The sequence below is a fragment of the Capra hircus genome, chromosome 23 (genome assembly GCF_001704415.2).
Source record: "Capra hircus breed San Clemente chromosome 23, ASM170441v1, whole genome shotgun sequence".
Lineage (NCBI taxonomy): Eukaryota > Metazoa > Chordata > Mammalia > Artiodactyla > Bovidae > Capra > Capra hircus.
In genome coordinates, this window is record NC_030830.1 from 19,783,184 (window position 1) to 19,809,503 (window position 26,320).

At 41.4% G+C, this 26,320-nt stretch overlaps 8 non-coding genes across 8 annotated transcripts; 4 read left to right on the forward strand and 4 right to left on the reverse strand.

The window, feature by feature from the left end:
• TRNAL-AAG lies at positions 1-82 on the reverse strand. The gene has a single exon. It is a non-coding gene; the product is annotated as a tRNA-Leu (tRNA).
• Positions 8,571-8,644, forward strand: TRNAT-AGU. Its single transcript has one exon. It is a non-coding gene; the product is annotated as a tRNA-Thr (tRNA).
• TRNAF-GAA lies at positions 9,361-9,433 on the reverse strand. Its single transcript has one exon. It is a non-coding gene; the product is annotated as a tRNA-Phe (tRNA).
• On the forward strand, positions 10,122-10,193 carry TRNAA-UGC. Its single transcript has one exon. It is a non-coding gene; the product is annotated as a tRNA-Ala (tRNA).
• Positions 14,345-14,416, forward strand: TRNAA-CGC. Its single transcript has one exon. It is a non-coding gene; the product is annotated as a tRNA-Ala (tRNA).
• TRNAA-AGC lies at positions 16,775-16,846 on the reverse strand. Its single transcript has one exon. It is a non-coding gene; the product is annotated as a tRNA-Ala (tRNA).
• On the reverse strand, positions 22,849-22,921 carry TRNAR-CCG. The gene has a single exon. It is a non-coding gene; the product is annotated as a tRNA-Arg (tRNA).
• TRNAK-UUU lies at positions 24,066-24,138 on the forward strand. Its single transcript has one exon. It is a non-coding gene; the product is annotated as a tRNA-Lys (tRNA).

Sequence of the window (26,320 nt, forward strand, 5' to 3'; positions counted from 1 at the left end):
TGGCAGCGGTGGGATTCGAACCCACGCCCCCGAAGAGACTGGAGCCTTAATCCAGCGCCTTAGACCGCTCGGCCACGCTACCACTTCCTACCTTGCCTTTTATCTGGGGCCAAACTATGGTGGAGGTAATGAAGATAATGGTGACCTCCTTCAAAAAGTCCCATGCACACACTGCTACACCCAGTGACCCCAACCCTGCAGCAGACCTAACAGAAGCAGAAGATATTAAGAAGTGGTAGCAAGAATACACAGAAGAACTATACAAAAAAGATCTCACAGATAATCACAGTGGTGTGATCACTCACCTAGAGCCAGACATCCTAGAATGTGAAGTCAAGTGGGCCTTAGGAAGCATCACTATGAACAAACTAGCGGAGGTGATGAAATTCCAGTGGAGCTATTTCAAATCCTGAAAGATGATGCTATGAAAGTGCTGCGCTCAATATGCCAGCAAATTTGGAAAACTCAGCAGTGGCCACAGGACTGGAAAAGCTCCATTTTCATTCCAATCCCAAAGAAAGGCAATGCCAAAGGATGCACAATTGCACTCATCTCACCCTAGCAAAAGGGAAGGAAAGTTAGTCACACAGTCGTGTCCAACTTTTTGCGATCCCATTGACTGTACCTGTCAAGTCCTCTGTCCATGGAATTCTCCAGGCAAGAATACTAGAGTGGGTTGTCATTACCTTTTCCAGGGGATCTTCCTGACCCAGGGATTGAACCTGGGTCTGCCTGCATTACAGGCAGAGTCTTTACCAACTAAGCTACACACTAGCAAAGTAATGCTCAAAGTTCTCCAAGCCAGGCTTCAACACTACATGAACCATGAACTTCCAGATGTTCAAGCTGGATTTAGAAAAGGCAGAGGAACCAGAGATCAAATTGCTAACATCCGTTTGATCATCAAAAAAGCAAGAGAGTTCCAGAAAAACATCTACTTCTGCTTTATTGACTATGCCAAAGCCTTTGACTTTGTGGATCACAACAAACTGTGGAAAATTCTTCAAGAGACGGTAATACCAGACCACTTTATCTGCCTCCTGAGAAATCTGTATGCAGGTCAGGAAGGAACAGTTAGAACTGGACCTGGGACAACAAACTGGTTCCAAATCAGGAAAGAAGTACGTCAAGGCTGCATATTGTCACCCTGTTATTTAACTTATATGCAGAGTACATCATGCAAAATGCTAGGCTGGATGAAGCATAAACTGGAATCAAAATTGCCAGGAGAAATATCAATAACCTCAGATATGCAGATGACACCACCCTTATGGCAGAAAGCAAAGAAAAACTAAACAGTCTCTGGGTAAAAGTGAAAGAGAAGAGTGAAAAAGTTTGATTAAAACTCAACATTCAGAAAACTAAGATCATGGCATCTGGTCCCAGCACTTCAAGGAAAATAGATGCGGAAACAATGGAAACTGACAGACTTCATTTTTCTGGGCTCCAAAATCACTGCAGATGGTGACTACAGCCATGAAATTACAAGACACTTGCTCCTTGGAAGAAAAGTTATGACCAACCTAGACAGCATATTAAAAAGCATTATTTTGCCAACAAAAATTCATCTAGTAAAAGCTACAGTTTTTCCAGTAGCCATGAATGGAGTGAGAGTTGGACTATAAAGAAAAGTGAACAGCCAAAGAATTGATCCTTTTGAACTGTGGCTTGGAGAAGACTCTTGAGAGTCCCTTGGACTGCAAGTCAGTCCAAAAGGAAATCAGTCCTGAATATTCATTGGAGGGACTGATGGTGAAGCTGGAACTCCAATACTTTGGCCACCTGATGCTGGTAAAGATTGAAGGTGGGAGGAGAAGGGGATGACAGACAATGAGATGGTTGGATGGCATCACTGACTCAATAGACATGAGTTTGAGTAAACTCTGGGAGTTGGCGATGGACAGGGAGACCTGGAATGCTGCAGTCCATGGAGTCACAAAGAGTTGGACAGGACTGAGCAACTGAACTGAACTGAACTGATTGAACTTTTAATTCAATCTTCCTTCCAAACTCTTTTTGTTTTGAATTTATTTCATTTTATGATGTTAATGCTACTTATGTTTTAAGTATGTTGGTAGTTTAGTCACTTTGCAGTGGCTTCAATCTGATCTATTTTGGTGTATGGAAGTCCATGTTACTGAGCTATACACGACTTCCATTCTGTCACTGTAGCCATTCTTTTCATAATTCCACTGGGAAAAGACAGTGATGGCTAAGGAGAAGCTAAGCTTCCAAACATCAACAGAATTGGTTATCTTGTCCAGCTGTCTATTAAGATCCCCTTCTTAGGAGGTTTCTCATGGAGAGCATTACATGGAAAATAAATATTCTTAGACTCTGCACATTTAGTAAAATCTATCCATCTGTCTGAGGAGCCTGGAAGGCTACAGTTCATGGGGCTGCAAAAATTGGAGTGAGTGACTGAGCACGTCCATCTGTCTCTTTATCAAACCTCTCTGTCCTCACTTTTCAGCAATTTTCCTTCCAAGCATCAGTCAGCCAGTCAAACTATTAGTCACCTGTCATGAATTAGTATGGATCCCTATGCTACAGCTATCCTTCAAATAAAATGAACACTTGCGTGCCCTACGTGAAGTCAGGCCTCCTGGGAGGATTGACTTCACCACTACCCTCCAAAATTCAAAGAGGCCCACTAGGCTTCCCTTTCTCACAAGTTTTAAAACTTTTTCTGTTCCCTTCACAATTTCACCACTACCAGTTATAACATATTGCAGTAGATTGTAATGAATTGTTTGTTCAAATTCCCACAAAAAAGTCTCACCTGGAGTTTTTCCACCTAGACTGTTCATGCATATTATGTCTTCAGTCACTTAAAAATGACATTGCCTCCCTGAATAAGCATCTGAATAACGTCAGGAACATCTGTAGACTGACTCATCAAGAGACGATGAAAATGTCACATCATTTGCCTTCTTTTTAAAATGAACTCTTGATTTTGCTTCCACTGTCCTCAATTCTCAATCAGCTGTTTTTACTCAAAGATTAGTGGTCTTAAGTTTGTTTTCTCTAGGCATATTTCTTTTGGATACTATAAGTAAACATTTTAATTTCTTTGCCATGGTAAATGGGTTTCCTTGAAAGATTTACAAAGGAGCCAATCAGAGACTGATTTGATTGCAACCTCATCTTCATTAAAAACATTCTTGTGTGTGTGTGAAGAAATACTGTTGCAATGAGATGTGTCATTTCAAATTTTCTAATTTTTGTGACAGTTGTTGTCCTGTCAGTTGGAGTATGGTGACAAGTGTTTAGTAGCCTGGTAATGCTGTTGCATACTCTATTCCTTTAGCAAATTTATAGCATCACTGGATAACATTTCTCATCATTTTTGGAGATTATGTAAGAGTATGGATCAAAAAGAAGAGAAAAATAAGGGATTCTCCAAAATATTACCTATAGGTTCCATTACTTCTGAACAGTGTCTACAGGATACAGAGGAGCAGAAAGGCTTTCCACTGAATATCTCCCTAACACCTCTCTTTAAATGTCTCCATTTTTACTTATTCATCCCTGCCGCCAGGAATTGTATCCAACTGGCATACATGGAAAATCGTATATTCCAAGTCTTCTGGGTGGGCAAATATATTGGCCAACCATGCTTTAGGAACTTGAACCCTTCCAAAAACCAAAGTTGACAATCTAAACATTGAAAAAGAAAGGTCAGAGGCTCTTTCTTTTTCAGGTGGCTGAAATAGCTCAGCTGGGACAGAATTAGACTGAAGATCTTAAAGGTCCCTGGTTCAACCCCAGGTTTTGGCAAGCTCGGTATTTTAGTGAATACTGAGGATGATTTGTCTTCCTGTGAGAAAGGAGGAGATGCTCACTGGGATGATGGTCATGATACCCTAATCCCTTCAGTATGTTAAAGCCCAGACACGATGCAGTATCGTGGTTTCCAGTGTCATGGGAAGCCTGGCGTGCTGCAGTGCATGAGGGGTCACGACAGAGTCAGATATGACTTAGACTGGACAACAAGTGGTTCAGCCAAAGGAGCTCACGGTTGAGGTCAGCTTTTATTGTCTTTAAATGATGTGTAACTACTGCTAATTTTTTAAATAATAAAATATTATGTGTGTGACACTGAAAAACTTGAGGAATCATCACTGAGTGAGTGCAATGTGTAGTGTGCACAGCAGCAGTGGGAGGGGAAAAGGTGCTCTATACCATCTCTATTACAACTACTCTACATTTTAGCCCCCAAACAGCCATAGATGATGTGTAAATGAATGAGGTTGTTGTGTTCGAATAAAACTTTATATATGAACACCTAAATTTGAATTTCATATAAGGTTCCTGTGTCATGAAATACTATTGTATTTTTTGACCTTTTAAAATAAAAATGTTGCTCTTTCAGCAGCACACATATTAAAACTGGGAAGATATAGAGAAAGTGAGCATGGCCCATTGCACAAGCATGACATACAAATTCGGGAAATGTTCCAAAACCATTCTTAGTTCACAGGCAATAGTTTACCAACCATGAGGGTAAAGGGAAGGGCAAAGGATCCTATTGCAAATACTCAGAACTTTAAGAGCAGACAACATTTCAGTTGCTTTCTACCAGTTAAAAATAACTGGAGTCATATCCCGACACAACCAATAACTGGAGAATAAGTGCAAACAGTCCAATACTGAACCCCTAGGGATTTGAACACTGTTTCCCTAACTAAAACTTTAAAAGCTTAAGTAATGAACCACCCAAACATAGACCTAGCTACTGGATATATAATCAATTAATTCATTTGGTAGATTTTGTCCTAGTTGCAAATCTCTGCATTCTCTTCATTGCTGAGAAAACTCCGTTTGGAAAAAAAGGAAAAAACAAAAAACAAAAAACCCTCAAAACTCTATAATAGCTAGCTCTCAGGAATGCTTTGTTTTCCTCCTCCTTTCTTTCTGTCTTCTGTGTCTTTAAGAACCAGAGCTGTAGCATCTGCTTGGAAAAGTCACTGCAAGTTTTGCAGATATAGTGCCGGGCTGGCTGTGTATCCTTTCATTGTAATTATTGTGAATCCATCCTTTGTGTCTAATTTCCCCACCTGCAGTTAAATTCTCAAGGAAGCACACTGCTCTTTCTCACATCCTTCTACATTATGTTTTTCCATTTTATTTGCAGTCTGTGTAGGCAGAGGGGAATAAAATGGAAGGAGGGAGCATTTGAAGACTCAAGGGTATGTTCTACAATGGGCTTCTCTGTGTTGGTGGATGCAAGTGCTACTCATGCATCCCTTGGCACGCAGCCCTTAGAGCCCATCAACTTCGGGAAGACTGAGTGTAACTATGTCCTTTTCATCTGGGCTGCAGTGCCCTTCTCATGATGTAGCTGTACGATCAGACGTAGAGTAGGAGGTTCGGAAATAAAGGAGCTGCACAGACTAAACTTTACTCTGCCAACTATTAGGTCCTCAAGGACATCCAGAAAAGGAAGGAAGGTAATTAGTCATGAAATTTTTCTTGGAAGCCACATGTCTGGGTGGATGTAACTGAATTGTGGAGAGATCACAGAGCATGGAAGATGTCTGAGGTTTAAGGCTTCCCCCCACCTCCAAGTCTGAGGAATTCCCAGTGGCTCAGTGCTACTGCTAATACAGGAGATACAGGAGATGTGGGTTTGATCCCTGGATTGGGAAGATCTCCTGGAGTAGGAAATGACAACTCACTCCAGTATTCTTGTCTGGAAAATCCCATAGACAGAGGAGACTGGTGGGCTACAGTCTATGGTGTTGCAAAGAGTCAGATACAACCGAGCATGAGGACCATGTCTGAGCCTCTCTTTTTTTCCTCTTTTTTCTTACTGTTGATTTTGCATTTCTTTACTCATCTTTTCCTGCTCACATTCAAGGGAGGCTATCTAATTTAGTTGGTTGCTTTAAGCACTCAAGCATTTCTACTCCAAGGGCTTTGGAATCCATGACCAAACCTGATTGTGTCAGAACAAGGAAAGCTGGGTGGAGTGAGACAACAAAGGAAGATACTGTTCACCCAGGGCAGTAATCACACCAAACCCACATTCACAAACCAGTTATTGATTCATTTGCAAAAACAATTGAAAGAAGAGTGGAAAGAGAACAAAATAAAGAGACCATGCACAATTTTCTACCCCAGTTTTCTCAACTGTCTTTCTCAAGAAACAGGTTGCAGACTGAGGAGCAGAAAGCGTGCCCACTAATTTTCTTCCACTCTTTCCTTATCTTCCAAGCTCTACTGAGTGCAACTCAGTACAGTCACTCAGCAGATGTTAAAGTCTATAGATCTGAGTTCTATCTGCATGAGTAGACACTGCACAATAAATCCACTTCTCACAAGGATGCTGTTGCTACCCAAACCTCAATTTATTAAAATGAGTATTCGGATCAGTGAATGTAGAGTTTTCTAATGTGACTGAAATAGATTCTGAGATCCGACTGCGTACTCGGATCTGTTGCTAGAGTTTGGCGATGGTCAAATTTAGTCAATAACTCTTTCCTAATTCATGTGTAGAAGCTTTCTGACCACAGACACTGTCCTCCATCTTTGAAGTGACTTGTCTAGAGAACTGAAATAGGGAGGATGGGAATTCCATGCTGTAAAATCTTTGTCATCATATTATATACATATATTAAGGAAACCTTGCCTGGTACACCTCAGAAAATCACACAGAAAACACTAGAGAAGTCAGCAGCTAAAGGCAGAAGGTTTTGCAGAGCAAGAGAATGGCCATCATCAGCTGCATAGACAAAAGTGATCCCATCTCAAAGATTTCAGCAGTTTAATTTTATTCTTGCTAATTTCTGTGTCATCTTTCCCGTTATTGCATTCTTGGAGGGAAAGGAACTGGATGGATTTGTTCTCACCGCCAACCTTACTCTGCTGTCCCATATTTGCTCTTAAAATTTTCACTCCTTCAAACGATAAGGAAGAATAGGTACAGATAAAAAGTTTTGTTCTGATACGATTTGAACAAAACTCAGAAGATATGAAGCCTGTAGCAAGAACTGAGAACAAACTCAGAATGTGATAGAGCATGCGCTACTGCCGGAACTTCTGATTCAGCCCATGGGGGACTCCACTCCAGGACGCCCAGTGGAGTTGAGCTCATTCATTCATGTCAAGGCAAGAAACTGTTGAAAACTACACTTTCTGTTACAAAATTCTAAGACAACAAATCAGCTAACCTAAAAAAAAAAAAAAAAAGACAATTCTTTGGCCAGATAAAGAAGATACCAACAGAATGAATTATAATACCTCACTGACAAGGAGATCAAACCAGTCAATCCTAAAGGAAATCAGTCCTGAATATTCATTGGAGGGACTGATGCTGAAATTAAAACTCCAATACTTTGGTCACCTGATGTGAAGAACTAACTCACTGGAAAAGACCCTGATACTGGGAAAGATAGAAAGCAGGAGGAGAAGGGGACGACAGAGGATGAGATGGTTGGATGGCCTCACTGACTGGTTGGACATGAGTTTGAGCAAGCTGGGGGAGTTGGTGATGGACAGGGAAGCCTGGCATGCTGCAGTCCATGGGGTTGCAAAGAGTCGGACATGACTGAGTGGCTGAACTGAATTGAACTGACAGTTTTAGAACCTGATATCTGTGTAATAGACCCAATATAAAAAAGTTTTATGGAACCTTTAACAAGCTTTGAATACTGGTGGTTACTATCCAGGGAAGTTAGTGCTAAACTTCTGGAATCAAAGCTCTTTATTCCATTTTCATCATGTGCAAGCTATCTTCATATTTTCCCCTGCTCAAAATTTTGTAGTTCTCTCTTTCTGCCTCATTACTATTGTTTCTAAGCCAAGCCTGGTTATTGTAAATGTGATATACTGTGGTAAATTCCCCAGCCTCTGTTGCCTGCCTTTCTTCAAGACTCCAGGAGTCATTCTGCCCAACCTCTCCCTTTCCTAACCTACTTCTTCCAGATGAAACTTGTCACCAGGTTGCCTTATTTGCACTTATTCTACCTTCTTGATCAGTGGCGGTTCTTTAACCTAGCTGGCCATCAGTATAATCTGAAGAAGCTTTTAAATTACAAAGATTCCTGCCTTATTTTTACTTCATTCAGGAGTTGCATGGTGGGTCCAAAAATCTATGCTTTCATCAACTTCTCAAACTATTTTCGAGGTCTGGGTGCTACTGACGTTAGTCTATAGCATTTATGTAATTTTTCTTTCAACCTTGGAAGGTTGCTTATGGGTGACTTTGCTATTATCATAACATTAATGTTAATATATTTAAATTTTATCTATTAATAATATATTAAGCATATATCAAGTAATACTGATATATTTTCACATATATTTTCCAGAGAAAGTTAGGGATCTTGCACAGGTAAGAAAGGTCGCAATGAAACTGCAAAGTAAAACGGAAGATAAAATGACTTAGGATTACGTCAAAAATTTTTTAAAAAAACCCTTAAACTGGTATCTCCCCCTCTCCCCTCTTCCCCTCCATCTTCTTAAAAAGAGACGAATATATCGTACTCATCTCAGACCCTATTCTGAAATACATTAATATGTAAGCATTCTCTGACAGAAGAAAACCAGACAGAGGCCACGATGTGGGCTCCGTGGCTTAGTTGGTTAAAGCGCCTGTCTAGTAAACAGGAGATCCTGGGTTCAAATCCCAGCGGGGCCTTCCTGGTTGTGACCTGGACCTTTTTCCAGGTATACCTTTTGCTCTTAAAATTCGATTTTGGCAGGTTTTTCCCCCCTATCTTCAGTCTCCTTCCACCCTCCAGTTTTGGACATAATAGGTAGTTTCCAAAGGTTTTGGAAACAAAATGGAACTGATTTTGATACATCCGCACGATCCCGGGCTATATTAAGAAAGCAAAGCGCAGGACCATGATTTTAGTACACTGCCTATTTTCTTGATGTTTCCTTTTGGATATACAAACCACATCTTGCCTCAGGATTTTTCTTGCAATGTTATCTCAGGTATTCCAATCCTAATTTCATGTAAAAGTTAGGGCCTGGTACATATGTATGGGACAAGGGCAAAATGAAAATATAGGTTCCCTTACTTAAAAAACAGGGGAAAGTTATCAGCAAAGATAGTAAAACATAAATTTAGCTTTATTTTTTCTTCTTTTATGGTATTTTAAAATTTGCTACTTGATGTCGCTATAATTAAGCAAAATTAGCATCATAAATTATAAGCATGAACTTCACTATCCATCTTGCACACCAAAACCCACAGAGCATTGCAATCGCTGTGCACACAAAGGAGAAGCACCTGGGCCACTCTCACTGAGGGTATTTCCCTTGCTCAATCTCATCGGAGGTCAAGTACAAGATCCGGAGGTTTTATAATGGTTCCCTCCTTTCGGATATAAACTAAAACACTCAAGCTGCCGAAACCCGGGATCGAACCAGGGACCTTTAGATCTTCAGTCTAACGCTCTCCCAACTGAGCTATTTCGGCTCCCCAGAGATGAGTTTTCCAAACATCTATTTTTTCAAAATTGAGATTGCTTTTCTACCCATTTTTAGAATGTTTCAGGCTTCTCAAGTGTTGTTAATGATCCACAATATTTACCCACCCAAAAAAGTTTGGAATGTCTTCTGTGAATGGCACTTGCATTCAATTCCTGGCTATGTGGGATGGTAGGAGAAGGTGAGAGACAGGAAAGTCATAGGGATTTGTTGGAAAATTTTCTGCTCCTCTGACACGGCTCAGAATATTACAGGAAAATATATTTTAAAAATTTCTTAGAGTTCCTTTTTTCTTTTCTTTTTTTTTGTTCATTCTTGCATAATCTTCAAAGATGCTGAGAAAGTGATCAATTTTTGTTGATGTGGGATCAGTTTTCTGCTTCCTGGCAATGATTTCTAGTGAGCGGGTTGCTGTCTTTTATGCTATTCCGTCTACTCTGCCATAGTCTTTTGGCCTAGGTCTGACCCGGCTAAGAAGAAAGTAAGAGCAGGAATAGTAACAGTTTGGATTCAGAATTTACTATACTTGGGCAAAAACCATTCATCAAAAAACTGATTTAAAAATTGTAGAAGTCTCCGAATTAGCGGAATAGATATTCTGACAAAATAGTCTTGTCAAAGAATACAGAAAATGGGTTTATTTCCTAATATATGGAAATAAGAGAGGGCTACTATAGGGGGATGTAGCTCAGTGGTAGAGCGCATGCTTTGCATGCATGAGGCCCCGGGTTCAATCCCCGGCATCTCCATCTTTTCCCCCTGCTCTTTAATGTACGTTATATATGTTCCTTCAGTCCTGCGGACTCTGCTCTCCTACTTTTCCACCTTTCCTTACTTTCCCCCCCTCACATGGAAAGTAAATATTCTTGCTAGAACAGCAGAAGGAAGAAACAAGAGAAGAAAACAAACAAAAAAAGAATAGTCTTATTCCACATCCAGGAACGTCACCAATTTAACCAGCTTTTTCACCTAGACTATCTTAACAACACAACTTAAGAGAAGGAAGATCCAAAGTAAGATGGGGGGAGGGGAGTGGAAAGAAACCCTTGTGCAATTTAGTTAGCCTGAAAAATCCTAAAGATAGTAGTCATGAAAAAAATGACGGTGCTGTGATCAGGATTCCAACCATTCCTGGAGAAAACACTTTGGACTGCAAACCGAATGCCTTAGATAGACAATTATTCCTGAACTTTTATCATATACCTGGAAGAGAACACATGAATTCCAACGAGGGCTCCTGTTTCTCCAGTAAGAGCTTGGAAAAAGACAAAGAAAGCTCCACCGCTGACCTGCTTTGATTTTGGAAACAAAGTGATGTTCCTCCTCTGCCATTAGAGAACATCTGACTTTAAAATAAATTCACGTAATGGAGAGGTCTTGGCTTCTACAAAGTCACCCATCTCTCTGTTTCCTTCCCATCCTTTCCACTGAATTCTCGAAGAGTTGAGAAACAGATGCTCAGCAGCAGGTGTGTGCTGTCAGGCAGGAGACATTCCCTTTCAATAAACCAGAGTCCATGCACAGTATTTCTGCTCAAAGTTGTCCTTTGGGGACTGGTGGAATTGATGTTGTTTTCTTTTACAGATGGCTTAAGAGATGTGCAGTTTCTGCAGAAATGATCACTTTACCTGGAAGCTGATGATAGAAAATGGGACTTTTATTGGTCTTCTTCTAAGGAAATTTTAGGACAGCAATAACCAGTTTAAACCAAAAAAAGAATGAAATCAACCTAGATGCAATCTCATGTATTAATAATAACCTCCTTATCTATTAGAACTTTTTTCAGCCATGTTGTGATGGTTCAAACCTGTAGCCCCTTCAGTGGAAGCAGTTTTAACTGCTGAACTGCTAGGGAAACTCCATTACCTCCATGTCTTAATGTGTAGCTTTAAGTTCTCACTCTACCTGCTTTGGGGGGCCATCTACTCCTAGCCACATAGATGTATGAACCTGAGGTTCAGAGATGTCCACAGAATTCCAGCTTCAGGTTATATACATAATATGTGTAGGTAGACATCCTCAAGAGGCTATCTTGTAGGCATTTAAAATATGTTATGTACAAACCCCAACTCAACTTTATTTCCCTTTTATTGTCCCACCTTATGTTCCTTATGCAAAAATAACTCAACAAACCAATAATAACAACAAACAGAATTCCCACCACTTTCTCTATTTTTACTAGCTTTGTGAAATACATCCATATCTGCATAAACCAATCTACTTTCAAGTCTTCCTAAGTGTTGGACTTCAAAAAGAGCCCTAATCCTGTATTAGTCTATCAGCATCCACCAAGCTTCTCCCTTGCCTTCCATCATTCAATTCACTGTTTTATTTATCTAGCTGATCCTTGAAAGAACCTCAAAAGTTGCCTTCTTGTCTCAATTAGGACAGAGCAAAACATCACTGAATTGTATACATTTATGCGTTCTCATTCTATTGTAGCCCTGGATTTGCCCCAATACCCTGCTTCTCAGAATCCAGTCAAAGCAAACAGCAGATGTGAGAAGTTGGCAACACCCTAACGCGCTCTAAAGACATTACTGGAAGAAAGCCAAGTTCCATCTGGCTTCTGTATAAAAATTGGAAACAGTGTAGGAGAAAAAGAAAAATGACTCCTCAAAAAGAATCAGGCAGTCATCAGTTATAGAAGATTTACTGAAGTATAGGGTCCGCGTGGTATGTAGCTTACTAACAGAACATAAGCTAAGCATGTATGGGAGTCCAGGGAATCTTGGACTCCAGTATTGCTTTTTCCTTTCCTCATCAATACCATATTTTAAGAATACATCCACCTTTCCTCATTTAAAAATTTACTTTTATCATTTTTACCCCTTCTCACATCCAAAGTAAATCCATTACCCAAAAGATGCCTTTAAGCTGATCTATTTCAACTCTATGACTCTGACATCTATCAACCTAACTGCATCAGCACAAGTAAAATAAGAGGAAATAAGAGAGTGAGCCCATGCCCCCTTTTGTTATATAAAACAGTTTACCAAGGAACAGGAAAGAAAAAGAAGGATACAAAGGAAAGAGAAAGAGGCTCATAGTCAATTTTTGCTAACAGATTCCTTTGTATTCTCAGCCGTGTCTGTGTCAGTTGAAAGACTGAAGGCTGAGAAACAGAAAACCTACCCACTGATTTTTCTCTCCTCCCACTTCCCTCTCACATGGATTGTTGCTAGTAGTTGAAATTACCAAAGGCGGCAGGATATCAAACCCCAACTTTCTCAAAGTGTGGGAACAAGGCAACAACATTTCTCAAGGAATGTCATGCTTTTCAGACTTTAAGCAGAGAAAATTATTAGTAAGGACAGTAGAGACTTGGTCAACATAGCTCAGTTTGGAAGAGCTTTAAAGGTTTCGACTAAAATCGGGAATCTTTTCCCATGATTTGAAAAGCCCATAGTTTGTGTCAAAACAAATTCTCCTTCCTGTAACATGTTTCCCTGATGCAAATGCTTCTGAATTCACTTGCTCAAGAAAAGGGCTTAGAAGGCTTAAAACAAGAAAATTCAGAATCGAGTGCTTCCATAGTCCCTGCCTTCACCAATAAATGCTTTGTCCAGTGTTTTCAAGCGATTAAACGAAAAGCTTCCTGGGTTACTTCCGTCAAAATGATACGAAACATCACGATAAAGATGTACAGTATAAGGCTTTGGACTTGTTATGGAAGCTGAAAGAACCCCAGTGAAAAAAGAGCCATTACTCTGCTCTTTCCTGCACAGTCACTTCTATCTGCTTTGCTTTCCAACTCGAGGACCGCCTCAGTTGTGTTCTGAAGATTTCTAGGGTTCTTTTTTAAAAGTATCTATGTCTGTGATAGGTGTTCGCATTATGATAATGGGTTCTCTCAGGGAAACCAGTTTGACAGTTTGCTAGGTTCCCCAATCTTGTTTCAGCACCCTGCGTTTGCCCTTTCTTCCCCCAGACTAGAAAAATGTCAGTGCTTTTTGTTGTTATTGTTTTTGGCCGCCCTGCTGCTACTGCTGCTAAGTCACTCCATTTGTTCCGACTCCGTGCGACTCCACAGACGGCAGCCCACCAGGCTCCCCTGTCCCTGGGATTCTCCAGGCAAGAACACTGGAGTGGGTTGCCATTTCCTTCTCCAATGCAGGAAAGTGAAAAGTGAAAGTGAAGTCGCTCAGTCGTGTCCGACTGGTAGCGACCCCATGGACTTCAGCCTACCAGGCTCCTCCACCCATGGGATTTTCCAGGCGAGAGTACTGGAGTGGGGCGCCAGCGCCTTCTCCGTTTGGCCGCCCTAGGATATCTAGGATATCTTAACTCCCCCACCAGGGCTAAACCCCGCGTCTTCGGCAGCGAAAGCACGGAGTCCTAACTACTGGACCTCCAGGGAATTCCCTTGTCAGGTTTTGTTGTTGTTGTTGTTAAATTGATAGAGCCTTAAAGCTTCCCCCACTCAAGTCCTTTGAGAAGAGCCCTCAAGAGGTGCGGGACCTCTGGGTTAGAATCAGAATTGAAGACAATCTCAGAACACGTGGTGGTGTGTAAGGGAAGAATGCGAGTCAGCTGGGAAAAGGACGTTAGCCGAGCATCCCACCCTACCTGGTGTGGCGTTCAGTTCGGCTGCCTCTGTAAAGCACTTCATCAGAGCCGGTACTGCTGAAGATTTGTGTTGGAAATTTGTGACTTCTTCTGGTGAAAGAAAGAAATTGTCACTTATTTCCTCTGAGTGAACCTTGGAGAAGGCTAACAGGAGCGGGAAAGTCTTAGAATCTAGAAACTCCGTCAATCGGACTATAACTTTACTGAAGCCGCTAGTAAGTTAACAGGCGATGGAATTAAACCCAATGGATTTTCTCCACCAGAAAATAAATCCAATCTCAAAAGAAAAGTAATATTTTATAAATGATCCCCAAAGAGCTCCTCAGTAGCAGGGGGTGTAGCTCAGTGGTAGAGCGCGTGCTTCGCATGTACGAGGCCCCGGGTTCAACCCCCGGCTCCTCCATCTGCGCTTTTTCCTCATCCAGTCTTTTGACTTTTTTACACATTTTGCCACATTTCCTTTGCCTTTTTTTTTTTTTTAATGTAGCCCAATGGATTCCCTTTAATATCACACCATTTCTACTCCAAGGACGTTGGTGCCATCCAACGCGGGCTTTCACAGAAGGAAAAAAAAGAAGGAAGAGAAGAAAATAAGGAACCACACTCATTGGCATTTCCTCTGTCAGAAGCACCAAGTCTGCAGTCGTATTAACTGACCCTCATTTTGGGCCCCATTTGAAAGGATCCCTACATGGCAGGACGGGGAAAGGAAGCAAATAAGAACAAATAAGCAGTTCCTCCAAGTTTTCTTAGTTTTTGAGCACTGGCTGGTCTAAGGGGAGGAACAGAAAAGCTTCCCTCTGGTTTCCTTATGCCTTTCTTTCCCCAGCTCCTGCTGCCGCGCCCACGCCTGTCACTCCTGCCTGGGCTGCAGAGAATCTGAGATAGGGTACAAGGCAACGGAACCCTAGTATTTCTTGGTGAGTGAATGGAAGTTGGCCCAAGGTGAGGTGGCACTTAGTAAAACCTTTGCCATGCAAATGTTTAAAATATGATTTGAAAGAACTAGCTCACGCTCATTTTATTCCATATTAAATCGACTTCCACAGGAAATTTACACAAAGTGTGTACTAGAAGACACTCGCTAACTCCCCACCACCCCCTCAACCAAAACACCTGACTAAAGTAAAATCTCAGAAGCCCTGCGAACAGCAGATTTAGATTCCTTACCTTCTACATTTCCTCACTGAACTTCACTTTTCTGTTCTTGTTATTAAATGAATTAACAACACCTCATGTAACACCATACTGATGGCCCAGAAGATGTGGCCAAAGGTGTTTGGGTGAAAATAAGAAGAGATATATAAATTGCTTGTATTTAACAAAACAAGCAAACAGAAACCACTTTTTTAGAAATCAGCACAAACTACTGAATATTGTTGCTCTGCACTTCGTTTTCTGTGCAAGTTGAGTATTAGGAGAATGTACAAAAATTGTTCCATTTTTCTTTACGAAAGACTTTGCAAGATAACTTTTGTAGTAGAAGAGGACGTTCTAAAACATGAAGTCAAAAATTTTAAAATAGTGTCTAATTTCCATCATTTGGAGAAACTAAAACCTGACTCCTAGCTCATTCAAGATCACAAGGAAGTAGGGATCCATCAGAAGCTCAGCTTCCTCTGGATTCAAACCCTGGATAGATGTTCAAAGGAGCCAAGCCACAAAGCCCCTTCCCACCAAGGCCATCTCTGGGCTTTCTCCACTCAAGCATGTTGGAATGCTGCTGTCTAAACCATCGCAGGGCAAAGATTCAAAGAATGAGTTTTCTTTCTCTTTTTTTCTCTTCTTTTTCTTTCATTCTCTAGACTCCTGACATGGGTGAGTAGACAAAGAAGTGAAAAATAGCTTAGGCCACCTTTTTCCATTTTGCCAACCATAGATTCTCAGAGTATTTTTCCTTTTGCTCTTCATTATCCTCACTCTATTTGGCATGCAGCCCTTCTACTCCCTTGGCGAATCTCTCAGGCAGCTGTAAAAAGCCATGAGACATCAGAAGTTCCCATAAAGAACACTCTGGCCACTGTAACCCGTGAGACAGTCCATATTTTGAATACACGTTTCCAGGAGAAGGGAGTATCTGAGCCTTAGTACTGTGAAGCCTCAGCCATGACATGCATGCCCGTGTTAACTCAAGTGCCCGCAGCTGGAAGTCTGAACGTGTTGCTCCTTCTCTTGGTAACCTCCTCCGGATGGCAGATTGCCCACATCATCACATCAAGGGGCCTGCACCTCCAATGCTTCTGGCTATGAACCACAATTGGAAACGCTAGAAGAAAGGTACAAAAGAGCAGAATCTGAAAAGTTTCCTGGGGAATTTAGATCCAGATGGAAAGAGAAAACGGTTTCCAAATGTTGCAGCCTCTCTTGTACTGTCTATAAAATCAAAGCTGTAGCGTCGTGGTAACAAAGCTGCTGTCATGTTCCAAGTCCAGGTGCTGAATGTAGGACTTTGCAAGACTACAAGACTGACTGAGACACATACTCCTCACTCTTTGTTTCGGTCAAGTACAGTGAATTAACTCACCTCTTGTCTTTAATTCACACCCGGACCAACGTCCCTTTGGCTGTATTCCGGGAACGCGCCTTTTTACTCCAAGTATTACTTTTTGATGAAGATCATGGCATCTGGTCCCATCACTTCCTTGGGAGATCCAAGGAATGTCAAGCCCCATAATTAAATGTTACACAAGTTAAAAAGATCTGTGTACAGAAACCACCGCAATGGAAGAACCTCAGCAGTGTGGGAAACGCATGGAACTTGTGGAGGTGCTGGGGATTGAACCCAGGGCCTCGTGCATGCTAAGCACGCGCTCTACCACTGAGCTACACCCCCTTGTGTCAGAGTGCTATGATACTGTCCCTTGTTATTTTTTAAAAATCATTGGAGAAAGGTGTTGGTAAGATAAGTTCAGTTCAGTTCAGTTCAGTCGTTCAGCCCTGTCCGATTCTGCGACCCCATGAATCGCAGCACGCCAAGCCTCCCTGTCCATCATCAACTCCTGGAGTTTACCCAAACTCATGTCCATCGAGTCAGTGATGCTATCCAGCCATCTCATCTTCTATCGTCCCCATCTCCTGCCCCCAATCCCTCCCAGCATCAGAGTCTTTTCCAGTGAGTCACCTCTTCGCATGAAGTGGCCAAAGTATTGGAGTTTCAGCTTTGCTATCTAGGTTGGTCATAACTTTCCTTTCAAGGAGTAAGCCTCTTTTAATTTCATGGCTGCAATCACCATCTGCAGTGATTTTGGAGCCCCAAAAAATAAAGTCTGATGCTGTTTCCACTGTTTCCCCATCTATTTCCCATGAAGTCATGGGACCAGATGCCATGATCTTCGTTTTCTGAATGTTGAGCTTTAAGCCAACTTTTTCACTCTCCTCTTTCACTTTCATCAAGAGGCTTTTTAGTTCCTCTTCACTTTCTGCCATAAGGGTGGTGTCATCTGCATATCTGAGGTGATTGATATTTCTCCTGGCAATCTTGATTCCAGCTTGTGCTTCTTCCAGCCCAGCATTTCTCATGATGTACTCTGCATAGAAGTTAAATAAGCAGGGTGACAATATACAGCCTTGACGTACTCCTTTTCCTATTTGGAACCAGTCTGTTGTTCCATGTCCAGTTCTAACTGTTGCTTCCTGACCTGCATATAGGTTTCTGAAGAGGCAGGTCAGGTGGCCTGGTATTCCCATCTCTTTCAGAATTTTCCACAGGTTATTGTGATCCACACAGTCAAGGCTTTGGCATAGTCAATAAAGCAGAAATGGCAAGATAAACGCCTCCATTATTTTCAGTTCTTCTATTTCTGAAACTTCTGGGCTGAACTCTTGTCTTACGGCTAGGGCAGGCAAAAGAGAAATTTATTCTGGACCAAAAAACCTTTAGATCTTTCCACAATCCTCTTCCCAATAAGGGGCGGTTTTCCCAACTGCCTCTTGTGCCAGTTCCAGTTCACCACGAGGGAGAGTCCCAGAACTGAATCTTCTGTTATGTCATCAGATCTTCCCTTTAGAAAGTCTTCCCTTGCCCACAGCTACCAAAAAGATGCAAAACGTAGTTCAGTTCAGTTCAGTCGCTCAGTCGTGTCCGACTCTTTGCGACCTCATGAATTGCAGCACGCCAGGCCTCCCTGTCCATCACCAACTCCCGGAGTTCACTCAGACTCACATCCATCCAGTCCAGCCATCTCATCCACTGTCATCCCCTTCTCCTCCTGCCCCCAATCCCTCCCAGCATCAGGGTCTTTTCCAATGAGTCAACTCTTCGTATGAGGTGGCCAAAGTACTGGAGTTTCAGCTTTAGCATCAGTCTTTCCGAAGAACACCCAGGACTGATCTCCTTCAGAATGGACTGGTTGGATTTCCTTGCAGTCCAAGGGACTCTCAAGAGTCTTCTCCAACACCACAGTTCAAAAGTATCAATTCTTCAGCACTCAGCTTTCTTCACAGTCCAACTCTCACATCCATACATGACCACAGGAAAAACCATAGTCTTGACTAGACCGACCTTTGTTGGCAAAGTAATGACTCTGCTTTTCAATATGCTATCTAGTATGGTCATAACTTTTCTTCCAAGGAGTAAGCATCTTTTAATTTCATGGCTGCAATCACCATCTGCAGTGATTTTGGAGCCCCTCAAAAATAAAGTCTGACACTGTTTCCACTGTTTCCCCATCTATTTCCCATGAAGTGACGGGACCAGATGCCATGATCTTTGTTAAAAAGTAAGTACTTGGAATAAAAAGACGGGTTCCCAGAGTACAGCCAAGGGGACGTTGGTCCAGGTGTGAGTTAAAGACAAGAGGTGATTTAATTCACAATACTTGACCGAAACAAAGAGTGAGGAGTATGTGTCTCAGGCAGTCTTGTAGTCTTGCAAACTCCTGCATTCGCCACCTGGACTTGGAATATGACAGCGGCTTTGTTACCACGACGCTACAGCTTTGATTTTATAGACAGTACAAGAGAGGCCGCGGACAGAGGAAAGAGGAGAAATGTGAGCACTCCTGTTGTAGCATCTCTCAGATCAAGTTATTTGCGCAGAGGAGAGTGCAAGGGAAGCTGCGCGCAACCTGTGAAACAGATTCGTTTTTCCTAAAACGTTCCAAAGCTTGACAAATCAGCAAATTTCATCAGTCCCCAAGGCGGAAAAGGACAACACTTTCCATCTTTAGGCAAACATGGGTGCCATTGTTAATCTAAAATTTTTGAACAAAAATCCCAAACCTTCTGGCAGGGGAGGGAATGGGGATGGGAAGATAGGTGCCCGGATGGGTTATATTATTACTGGAGAGACGAGCGTTGGGAAGTGGAATCAGAAGAGGGAAGGTTGGAGAAGGGAGAGTAACTTGGTTCTTGGAGGGGAAAAGGATGAAGCTGATGCGGGGCAGAAAAGAGAAAGAGAGGCAAGCAGAAGAAGAAGACAGAAGAGGATCATTTGGAGATGGATCTCAATGGAGAGGCGCAGAGGTGGAAAGTGCCCAAGCGAAGCCTCGCTGCTGCACTTTCTTCAGGCCCTGGGGAAGAGAAGGCTCCTTTCCAAGGCAAGTGGTTTGAAAGACTGTGTCTCACAAAAAGATATGTCCGTTTTAACCAAGATTTTATTACTCCGAGCGTGCTTTGCTCCACTTTCTGTCGCGGTAAACACAGGTTGAGTATTTTCGAGGGCGCACCTGTGGTTGCGTGTATCTGGAGCAGTAGCCCCCGTATCCGAGGTTTCAGAAAGGCGAAGCTGTTCGTATCCCCAAATGGCAGCAGCTTCGAATTTAGAAACGGATTCCAGCTGCGGTTCTGTGCTTGGGCATTTCAACTGGCACCAACAGATTTTAGCATGTTTGGTTTTAAAATACAAAGGAAAGAATGGGGAAGGAGGTGAGGTTAAGTAGTAGCGAAATGTTTTGGGTTTAAATAGTAATAAATTCCCACTGAAACCTTCGTATTCCCGGGTAGCTCAGTTGGACCCGCATCAGGACCTTAGTCGGAAGACCCAGGATTCAAGACCCCGTTCTGGTGTAGATTCTTTCACTTTCCCCATAATTTCATACATACACAAAAAAACTTCTGAACCCTGCTTTCGTTTGGAGCCCGTTACTAGTCACATGCTTATTCTTTTGTTTTAGCCTCTGTTGAATGTTACTTCAAAATCTTCATAGAAATCAGACAGTGACATAGGTTCTATTCGTCACCCTCTTGTTGAATGTGGGTGCTAACCAGTGCAAGAGCCCTGTTAGAAATTTGCTCTCTGCAGCAAAACCTTTGCTCTAAATCGTTTTAAACACTCTCTTCTTTTTTAGGTCTAAAAGAGAGATCATTTTGGTTTTATAAAAAGTTTAAAATTGAACTTAGATATAAAGAAAAATAGAGAGGACATTACAGAAAGTTTCCCTATACTCTCACTCAGTTTCCCTAGTAGGATGATACATTGGCCAAGTTAATGAACTGAAATTGATAAATTTTAGAAAATAGAATCCATAATCTTTTCAGATTGCCTTAGTTTTGCCTAGTACACCTTTTCATTTCCAGGATATTGAACCAGCAATGCTAGAAAGGATCTAGTCTAATGATGTTTAAATTGGTGAAATTTATCCAGGGGACTTCCTCTTGCCAACTGTGAGGTTTCTCAAAACCATCCAAAAATGACACTGATTTTATTTTTTTAAGAATATCTAGGGAAAGCTGATTTTTAATGTTGAGCAGGTGCCTTCCTTCTGCATCACAGGCAGATTCTTTACCACATGAGCCACCACCCTTCTGCATACAAGATCATGTGTTAAATCCCTTGTATCTCCATGTGTTTTCTCTACTCTGTAACCAAATCCTTCTTGCTGCATCTTTTCATTCATTTTCTCATGAGTTTCCTGCTTATATAACAAGAAAACCAATGATCCAATGGATTGCTTTTGCAGCTATTCCAATGCTAGAGGCTTTGGTTCCACATAAGGTGGCTATTTTGGCAAAAGGACAATAGAATGGAAGAGGGAAAAGGGAGGGAAAAGTCTATCTTAAATCTCCACCAAGAAAAAGAGGCCCAGGGTAGTCCCTGGCAGTTCAGTGGTTAGGACTGCACAGTTTTCACTGCTGAGGATGCAGGTTCAATTCCTGGGTGGAGAATTATGATCCTACAACAAGAAAAAGAGACCCACCCCTACTTTAAGGGGAAATTCACCTTCCTTTCTACCACTTCTAGAGAAGGATTCTGAGCAAGAAAATTCAGGGTCATTATGGTATCAATAACTATACACGCCTTAGTACTTCTGAAAGATGTACTCCTTAGTACTCCTGAAAGATGATGATGCTGTGAAAGTGCTGCACTCAATATGCCAGCAAATTTGGAAAACTCAGTAGTAGCCACAGGACTGGAAAAGGTCAGTTTTCATTCCAATTCCAAAGAAAGGCAATGCCAAAGAATGCTCAAACTACTGCACAATTGCATTCAGCTCACATGCTAGTAAAGTAATACTCAAAATTCTCCAAGCCAGGCTTCAGCAATATGTGAACCGTGAACTTCCAAATGTTCAAGCTGGTTTTAGAAAAGGCAGAGGAACCAGAGATCAAATTGCCAACATCTGCTGGATCATGGAAAAAGCAAGAGAGTTCCAGAAAAACATCTATTTCTGCTTTATTGACTATGCCAAAGCCTTTGACTGTGTGGATCACAATAAACTGTGGAAAATTCTGAAAGAGATGGGAATACCAGGCCACCTGACCTGCCTCTTCAGAAACCTATATGCAGGTCAGGAAGCAACAGTTAGAACTGGACATGGAACAACAGACTCGTTCCAAATAGGAAAAGGAGTACGTCAAGGCTGTATATTGTCACCCTGCTTATTTAACTTCTTTGCAGAGTACATCATGAGAAATGCTGGGCTGGAAGAAGCACAAGCTGGAATCAAGATTGCCAGAAGAAATATCAATCACCTCAGATATGCAGATGACACCACCCTTATGGCAGAAAGTGAAGAGGAAAGTGATGAAAGTGCAAGTGGAGAGTGAAAAAGTTGGCTTAAAGCTCAGCATTCAGAAAACGAAGATCATGGCATCTGGTCCCATGACTTCAGGGAAATAGATGGGGAAACAGTGGAAACAGCATCAGACTTTATTTTTTAGGGCTCCAAAATCACTGCAGATGGTGATTGCAGCCATGAAATTAAAAGAGGCTTACTCCTTGGAAGGAAAGTTATGACCAACCTAGATAGCATATTCAAAAGCAGAGCCATTACTTTGTCAACAAAGGTCTGTCTAGTCAAGACTATGGTTTTTCCAGTAGTCATATATGGATGCGAGAGTTGGACTGTGAAGAAAGCTGAGTGCTGAAGAATTGATGCTTTTGAACTGTGGTGTTGGAGAAGATTCTTGAGAGTCCCCTGGACTGCAAGGAGATCCAACCAGTCCATTCTAAAGATCAGTCCTGAGTGTTCTTTGGAAGGAATGATGCTGAAGCTGAAACTCCAGTACTTTGGCCATTGAAAAAGACTCTGATGCTGGGAGGGATGGGGGCAGGAGGAGAAGGGGATGACAGAGGATGAGATGGCTGGATGGCATCACCAACTCGAGGGACATGAGATTGATTGAAGTCCAGGAGTTGGTGATGGACAGGGAGGCATGGCATGCTGGAATTCATGGGGTCGCAAAGAGTCGGACACATCTGAGTGACTGAACTGAACTGATGAGGTATAACTTGGTGATAAGACACCAATGACAACATGCAAGGTTATCAGTAATTAATGGGTATACTAATTTGGCTTTTTAAAGATGCTTGTCCCATTTCAGGTTTTCTTTTCAAGGTCAGCCTTTAGAGGTCAAATGAAAACAGATCCTGTTTCTTGGCTGAGAAGAAAAGAACGACCACGAAGGGACTCGAACCCTCAATCTTCTGATCCGGAATCAGACGCCTTATCCATTAGGCCACGCGGCCAGTTGATGAAGTCATGCTTTCAAATTTGAAAGCTGAAACGTGGTACGTTTCTATTTTCAAATTTCTAATTTCTGTTAGAGGATGATTTCATTGACAACATTTCCACCCCAAAGGGCATAAAACTGCATCAAATCCCTGACAATAATTACTAAAATTAATAAATGGTAAGGCGATCAGAAGTGATGCAAACTTTGAAGGCTGTCTTGCCTAAGTCACTGAAAATGATGATACAGTTTCGATGGAAACTAATGAGCCAAGAACTGAAGTCTGCAATGAAGGAGTGATGACAGCATAAGGAGAGGGAGCTTCAGAACTTGGCATGTTCTGACCTGTTCTATTGCAAAGACACAAAGGCACATCCTCCAAGGAGAAAAACCTGTAAGCTCAAACAGAAGAGTAGCAGCTAGGGCCTGGACTGAATGAGTCTGAAGAAACACCTCGTGCTGTTTCCTATGAAATTGTTTTAGTTAAATCCTCTCCCTTCTAGAAATGGGTTCAATGAGAAGCATTAGATTAGATAATGGTCTCTTGTTGTTTTCCTGTGTGGAGAGACTGTTGGTTCTAGTAGAAACTGAAGAGTGGAAATCCACACCACATTGGGCCTGGCCAGCAAGAGCTGTTACACTTGGTTCTCAGCCTCCCATCAACTAACTCCAAGACCCCCCTTGCCAAAGGAATGCTTGGGGGCAGTCTCAACAACCAGCAGAAAGGGACCTGTTACAGAACATTTTCTTGCATCTTCAAATTCCTCCTCCTTCAACTCTCTCTCTCTGCCTACAAAGGCTGCAAGAAAGATGTGCAAGACAATGAAGAGGGATACAAACAGAAATAGTGTGAGTACTGTCTGGAGAAATCTAGGTGAGGGACTTGGCAAGAAATGAAACTCTCTGTGTCTAGCAATATGGTCTGAAACCCAGCAATGCTTTGTCTAGGAGACACAGCATCTCTGGTTCTGAAAACCTAGAGAAGGAAGACAAAGAAGAGAAGAGGAAGGAAAATGTTCCTGATAATTGCAACATTGCTCTCAAACAGAATCTTTTTAGCACTGAGGAAAATTCAAGAAATCTGACTTGGGAACCTGAAAGATAAAATAAATTGGCCAAATGTGCAAAGATAATTACTCAGGGAAAACCTAGTGATAGGAGCCTGGGTAGCTCAGTCGGTAGAGCATCAGACTTTTAATCTGAGGGTCCAGGGTTCAAGTCCCTGTTCAGGCATGCAATACTCTATTTTATCTTTATTCACACAGGAATGAGTTCCGGGAAAAGATGCCCTGCTTTGTATGAGTATGCGTGCAACTCTTGGTAATCCTATTGAAACTTTGCTCATTGCTTTACAAGGATGAAATGATTGTGTGATGAATTTACCAACCCTAAGGGAAAGTCTTGGGAAATTGTTCAGACTAGAGACTGCAGACCCAAAGGTTTGGATTTTATGTAGTGTTTAGAAGAGAATCTCTTTCTTCAATTGACCGGGGGTGGGGGTGGGGGTGGGGGGGTGGAAATCAGCCAAGACTTCTGAACTCTAATAACAAAGATAAAGTCTTGAAACCAGAAACACAAGACACTTCAGCCAGCCATATAGAAAATCAATTCAAATGACAGCAGCTACATCAGAAATGATAGAGTGGCACATTTTCCAAGTGCTTAAAGAATGGAATTGTCAGTCCAAAATACTATATCCAGAGAAAATATCCTTCAGAAATGAAGAAGACAACAAGATAGTCTCAGATAAAGGAAAACTAAGGTAATTTGCTGCCAATGAACTACCTTAAAGAATGGCTACAGTAAGTTCTCCAAACAGAAAATAAATGATAAGAGAAAAAACACTGGATATCAGGAAACAAACAAACAAGCAAAAAACACGGTGAGTACAGTAAACTTTCCTTGTCTTGAGTTTTCTTAATTATGTTTGAAACAAAAGTATAACAGTTTTGAAACAAAAGTATAACTCTGTTGTGGTTCTAAGTATATGTGAAAGAAATGCTTAAGACAATTATATTACAAATGAGGAAAAGTAAAGTGACAAAAAGGAAGGTGAAGTTGCTACATTTCACTTGAACTGGTAAAATGGTGACACCAGTACACTCTGATAAGTTAAATATCTATAATGGAATTCTTAGAGTAACTACTTTTAAAAACATCTGCACAAAGAATACAGTAAAAAATAGTATAGATAAATGAATATGAAATTCTAAAATGTGTACAAGTGGTCCATAAAAAGGCAAGAAAAAGAGAACAAAAAATAAAAATAACAGAGAACAAACAAAACAAAAAATTAAAATTCCAGACTTAAGCCCTGCATACCAATAATTACATTAAATGTAAATAGTCTAGCGGCACCAATTAAATCCACAGGGTAGATTAGAAAATATGATCAAACTATAAGCTGTCTATTTATAAAAATATTTACCTCAAATATAACCTGTAAATATATAACCAGTTTGAAATTAAGAGGATTTAAAAAATGTCATGCAAATGTTAATCAAAAGAAAGCAGTATATCAATATCAGATAAAATAAGCTTTATAACAAAGAAAAGACAAAGGAGGACATCACATGATCAAAGTGCCCATCCATCAAGAATGGCATAGCAATTCAAAATATGTATGCACCAAATCACAGAGCTGAAAAATCTGTGAAGAAGGAAAAACAAAAACCTGATAGAGCTGAAAGGGAAAATAAGTAAATTTACCAATAAAGCTAGAGACTTCAGTGTCTCTCTCAGAATAATTGATGGAACAACTAAACAGAAAATGCCCAAGGACACTTTTCAAATCCATCAAATATCCAAGATAGAGCATATCCTGGGACATAAAACAAACCTCAACAAATTTAATAAACTTGAAGGATACAGTGTGTTCTCTGACCACAGTGGAATCGAACCAAAAGTCACAGAAAGATGAGGCAGATTTTTCAAACAGTTGAAAGCTAAACAACACAATTCTAAATAACCCATAGAATAAAGCAGAATCTCAATGGATACAAGAAAAGAAAAAAAGTCTCGTATTAGTCATCTAAGTTTTCATTGAGAGAGCCAAAGGGGAAAAGAGCGAAAAAAGCCTACAGCAAGCAAAAGGAAAAAAATAATAAAAATCAAGGTCGACGTAGGGCGGGGGTGGGGGTGGGGGTGGGGGTCGGGGGGTGGGGGTCGGGGGTGGGGGTGGGGGGGCCGTGGGCAGCACCATGGTCAGGAAATCCGGTATCGGTTTGTCTCCCAAGGTCTTGTAGCTCTGGTTCTGAGATCCACAGGGTCCAAGCTGAGGACAGGAAAGGACAGCAGGATGATCCAGCGATTTTTTGCCCCTCTTAATATATACGGAATCCGGAATCCTTTACTGAACGAAAGAGCACCAGGGAGATTTGGCCCCTGGGCCCGACGTGCAAAATGAACTTGCCGT